The following is a 6641-nucleotide window of genomic DNA, read 5'->3' on the forward strand; positions in this document are numbered from 1 at the left end:
GGAATTTTAAATATAATACTTAAGTTAAGAATTATGATAAAGTTAAAATTTTTGAATTTTGTGTATATTTTTATAATAGTAATCATTTAACTATAAATAAGTAGTATTTTTTATTATTGATTTCTGATTAATTTAGTAGATCATATTGATCTTAATAGTCATTTACAGTACTTTGTTGAATTATTTTTTATTAATAAGAATAACATTAATTGATGGGAAGGTAGAAGTTGAAGTGTTTAAATATTTTAGTATTTAGAATAATTTTAATTAGTTATTATTGTATGGTTAGAATTGAATTATTATTGTTTAGTAGAGCAATATTAAATAAAAAATGTGTTTGCTAAGGTATTATTGCACAAGTCGATTTTTTTTTTGTTTTCTTTTAAACTTAGATTAAGAAAATTATTATAATTATTATTAATTTTAAATAAATAATTTATTTCTATAATTATATTTAAGTGTTATAATTATTTATAATTATAGTTATATAAATATATAATATTTAAAAAATGTTAATAATTTTTTATTATACTAATAATAAGTTTACTATTAATATTAATAATACCAATATTAAAACAATATTGTTCTATGATTAAACTTTATAATTAAATTTTTGAATTATATATTATATTAAAATGAGATGCATATACACGAATCATTGTTAAAATAAAATGTAGGTATATTATGCATTATGGATCCGTACAAAATAAAAATACAGAACCATTAAAATTTGTTAACAAAAACATAGACCTCAAAACTTAAATAAATATTTAAAAATAATTGGTCATATAGAACGATTAATCAATATATATTTAAAAGATTTACAATAACATGAAATCTGTACACAAACTATAGCTAAAATAAAATGTAGTCATATGATTAGTTATAGATCCCACAAAAAACAACAATATTAATAAAAATAAAAATATTATTAGTATTATTATTACTACTAATAAGAATAATAATAATGAAAAATATTAACAATAATATTAATAATAAAAATAATAATAATACTAAATATTCAATAATCTATAACAAAGAGGATTATCTCTTTTGTGTCCATATTTTATAATGTTAATTCTACCCTTTACAATATAATTATTTATTATTATTTTTTAAAATTAATGGTTATTTTTACCTATTTTCTATAAAAATGTTTATCTTTTCTTCTTCTTTTTTTATTCATCAACAATTAATTTCTCTATTCATTTCACTTTATCTTTAAATTTCTCTATTCATTTTAATTTATTTTTAAATTTTTCTATTCATTTCACTTTATTTTTAATAAATATAAATTTATTTTATATATTAATTTAATAACATTACACTATTATCACCTACTAACATACTACCATTCATATTTAAAAGAAAAGATGTGTAGTACTTGTGTGTACACTAATATTAATAATAGTAGTAATATTAATATTAATTCAAATAATAATAATAACAATAATGGTGGTAGAATAGTGTAACAATATTGTAGATCATGGATCCCACACAATAATAATAATAATAATAATAATAATAATAATAATAATAATAATAAAAGTATTAATAATAACAATAATAATTTTATTATTATTAATACTAAGAATAATGCAAAATAATAATAAAATAACAGTAACATTAATAATAATACAAAATATTTATTAATATTAATAAAAATAATAGTAATATTAATTTAAATAATAATAATAATAGTAATAGAATAGTGTAGGCATATTTTTTATCATGAATCTCATACACAATGTTCAAAATAATAATAATTATGATTATTATAGTAATAATAATAATAAATAGTTATTAATACTAATCATATTAATATTAATAATAATAGTAATATATTATTAGTTAGGTGTAGTAAAACAATATTGTTGTATAATTAAAATTTATAATTAAACTTTTGAACTATATATTAAATTAAAAGAAAATATGTATGCACATATCATTGTTAAAATAAAACGTAGATATATTATGCATTATAATTTGGTACAAAACAAAAATAAAAGATGAAGTTTATGTTAAATTTTGTTAAACAGAACCATAGATATAAAAGCTTAAACCAATATTTAAAATAAATTAGCCATATTAAATCATAAAATATGAAGTTAATTAACATAAATTATTTTAATTAAAAGTTGTAACATCCCGTTTTCATAGTTTTTATGCTATTAAATAAAACATTAAATTTTAATAATTCAGAAGCAGGTGATAGTAATAGGCCAGTATAAAGTAACGATACAGTCATCCTCAAAATAACTATACATATACTGCCTATACTAAACAAAAGGGGGTTACAAAACACCCTAAGCATCTAAGAGGAACAACAAATAACAACTATTGCTGGAAACGTCCCAAAACCCACTCAACTCCTGTCCAGGAGGGGTATATCCTCACCTGCACCTATATCTGCTCACGCCATTCAATAAGGACGATCATTGCAAAAATAGAAGACATATAGAACACACAACATGCAAGAAGGGTAAGCTAACTTAAATCAAGGATAAATCATGAAATTTTGATAGTTAAGCATTAATCAGAGTTGATCACACAATTATCAGAATCATCCACATCACCACAACCATAACACAATATCACCAGTCTAGACTCAATATCCGGATTATATAAGTGACATTGGAGCTCTCGGTAGCTTGCACTTGTGACGGTTCCCAAACTCTGCAGAGTTTTGGGCACAAGGGGTATTCACCCAACTACTCCCAAGGTAAGTCTCCTTCACGTCTATGACGGATCGGGTCCATAGACTAGGACCTCCTACTACTCCCCCCGACATAATCCATTATATTCTACATGAGTCTTAATGGTTATTAGGAGCGTCAATATGCCACCAATATGAGTCCTCATGTCCTTACATTTACTAAAACCATTTTCCTTAGAATTTCCCTTGAAATCCTAACTCCAACACATACTCATACAGACCAATTCCACACAATTTCATCATACTGACTATCATGCATAAGAATCACATACCAGACTAACCATTATCACATTAATTCAATTAATACAGCTGTAATTAATCAAAAACAGGGAAGAAACTCAATTTCTGCAATGAATCTTGCTCAAGCTAGAGGGTCTCGCCTAAGCTAGAGAGTTGTCTCGCTTAGGCGAGTTGCTCTCGCCTGGGCGAGACTTCTTACAGTGGCAATTCAATAATCCTAGGCGAACTCTCGCTCAGGCCAAGCTGGCTCGCCTAGACGAGGAGTTCTCTCGCTCAAGCGACTCCAGCTCGCCTAGGCGAGACTTCGCACAGTGACAAAGGCAAACTTCTGGTATTTTTGCTCAGGCGAGAGCTGCTCACCTGGGCGAAATTTCCAGGATTTCTCATCTGTTCTTCACATGCAGACTCGCTCAACTTCATCCAACACTCAATTTCACACACAAGCAGTTCCAAACACAGATTAAACACATAATCAAGCAATTCTATCACTTATGAACACATTTCATACGAAAATTGGGCGAATAGTCAGCTTCCCTTACCTTTTTGCCAAGAATTAGATTGGTGGAGTCAATGAATAACAAGGGAGCAGAATCCTTCCGTTTAACCTAGAAGAATCCATCATCAAGATAGGGAGAATGGAGAATAACGCGATCAGACCCATAATTCAAAGATTAGCTAGCGAATTCTAGCTGGAATTGAACCCAATTTAAAGATGAAACCTACCTAGGAGAGTGGAAGCTGAGGGAGGAAACTGTTGAGGGACATATTGGCTGGTTCTTCCAGAATCTGAATATGGAATAGGGAAACTGTGAGATGGCAGCAAACAGAGAAGAGAGGTTGGGAGAAGGTTGGGTTGCAGAGGAGTTGAGAGAGAAGTAATGTTTTTGTGTTTTAAGGGGAATTAAGAAAGAGGAGGTATCACAAAAGTCACCTCTATATATATATATATATATATATATATATATATATATATATATATATATATATATATATATATATATATATATATAAAAGACAGTATGACATTTAAAAAAAGTTAGAATAACATGACATGTATATACACGAGTTATTGCTAAAATAAAATATAGATATAGTATGTATCATGGATCCCAGTACAGAACAACCACAACAACAACAACAATAATAATAATAATAATAATTATTATTATTATTATTATTATAATTATTATTATAATAATAATAATAATAATAATAATAATAATAATAATTATTATTATTATTATTATTATTATTATTATTATTATTATTATTATTATTATTATTATTATTATTATTATTATTATTATTATTATTATTACAGTAATATAATAGGATAAATATATTTGTGCATTACGCATCTCGTAAAAATTAATAATAATAATAGTATGAAAAATTAAAATAATTAATTACAAGTATTTTTTGTAACAAAATAATTAAAAAAATAATATTTTTTATACCAACCTTTTAAATGTGAATAATAAAGTGTAATAAATGTTTATAATTTTCAATAAATATAAATTCAATAAATGTTTATATTTTTTATACCAAAAACTAAGATTTATTTAGCATTTCAACCATAAATCACAACTAATCCATAAACCATAATAAAAAAACCATGATAGTAGTTCAAGAAAATGGGTTAAAAGAACATTTAACCTTATAATCTCAGTTTGTCAACTGCAAATGCTTCAATGGCGAATGTCTGAACTTATTTTTGTAGCTTGTGATTTGTAAACCCTTCAAAATTGTGAGTATATACCACATACCAACTAAAATTGACAATAAAAATTAAAAACATAAGAAAAATTAAGTAAATAAAACCTCAAATGCTAAAAAAATACCTTTTTGCTAACACCATACCATTGCATTATTCTTGGATGTATAAAGCCCTACACTTAAACGTAACAAAAAAAAACTTACAAAATGTGACAAACGCACAACGACATATGTAAAATAGGAGCAAAAGAAGGATGTGGAATAATAGATTAAAACCCTAAAAAATATACCAACAAAATCCAAACAAAACCACAAACCCTAAGACGGTAAACACCAAGTAAAACTATCATAAAAAATGTAAACACCAAGTAAAACCACAATCGAAAAACCATAATAAAAAAGCAACTAAACCATGATAATGTTGGAAGAAATGGGGTTAAGAAACATCCAACCGTTTCGTGACCTCTAAATCCTTCAATGGAAACCTCATAACTTTTAGGGAGTACAGAGTGTTGTTCATCAAGTCTTTCATACAGGGTATGGTAGAGAAGAAAAAAAAGGGGAAATACAGAACCACAAAACAAAGAGAAGAAATAACGGGGAAAGGAGAGCCCCTTTTCTCAGACATTTGAAGTGCGAGCCCAATTACGTCTATCAGCTACAGTCTCTGCTTTTGATATTAAAGAACGCTGGAAAGACAAAGTTGTCATTAAAGATGCACATCTTCAAAACAAAAGCAGGGGTACATTAGTAAAGCAACAATGTCACCAATACAATGACGAAAAGACCATGAGTGAGGACAACTCTTCAAATAAAGATAATGGGTATAAACAGAACAATAAAAATGGAAATGACTAAAAACCCATCTATTTGGACAGCTGTCAAGAAATTAAGTATGAGTATTTGGGTAATATCTCTACCAGTATGTTTTCTTATAGTTATAGTAGATTAGTAAAGCAACAATGTCACCAATACAATGACGAAAAGACCATGAGTGAGGACAACTCTTCAAATAAAGATAATGGGTATAAACAGAACAATAAAAATGGAAATGACTAAAAACCCATCTATTTGGACAGCTGTCAAGAAATTAAGTATGAGTATTTGGGTAATATCTCTACCAGTTTGTTTTCTTATAGTTATAGTAAAAGTACCATAGTACTATTTATTTTGCCTTGGCTAGTAATTACCAAAAAATGAACTCGTTTCTATTGTCATGCATAAGTGGGGACTAGAGTGTAATTAAGTGAGGAGTTGCAGTAAACTTTTTGAACAAGTTTTTCAGTTATGGGTTAAGATACACTAGACTTTTTGAACAAGTTTTTCAATTTTAGGTTGGCATACATTTTTTACAACACAACTCTACTGTTTTTCGTTTCCATCAAAGTTGAGCTATAACATAGATCCACCATTTACTTGGATTTGGATCATTCATTACCAAAATGAACTAATTGCTTCTGTTATACATAAATGGGAACCTACATCAAATTAAGTGGGAGCTGCAGTAGATTTTTTGAACAAATTTTTCAACTTTGGCTTACTAAATCATTGTTGTTACCTAATATGTCATTATGTGTAGAGTTTCGTCCATCTGTATCTTCCTAAGAATATATGGACAAGTAGTGATGAAAACATGTGAACAAAGTTTTTTTTTTTCTAATATGTGTAATTAAGTTATTAATTTAAATATAACACAATAGTTAAATGATTTTATTTTAAAAACTAGTACAAAAGATAGTAATAAAAGAATATTTTAAAAAAATAATAAAAAAATATTATCAGATTGATTAAAATGTAAAATAATATTTAATGAACTCAAAACATAGATATAATCATGTGATAGAATTTTAATTCGATAGTTATCATAAAAAGTCGTTAAATATTATAACATGTTATTTAAGAAAAATTAAAATATAAGTGAAAAATAAAATAATTAAAGATTAAAAGGAAATAGAATGAGAGATTGAGT

Source organism: Vigna unguiculata, chromosome 1, assembly GCF_004118075.2.
Source record: "Vigna unguiculata cultivar IT97K-499-35 chromosome 1, ASM411807v1, whole genome shotgun sequence".
Taxonomy (NCBI): domain Eukaryota; kingdom Viridiplantae; phylum Streptophyta; class Magnoliopsida; order Fabales; family Fabaceae; genus Vigna; species Vigna unguiculata.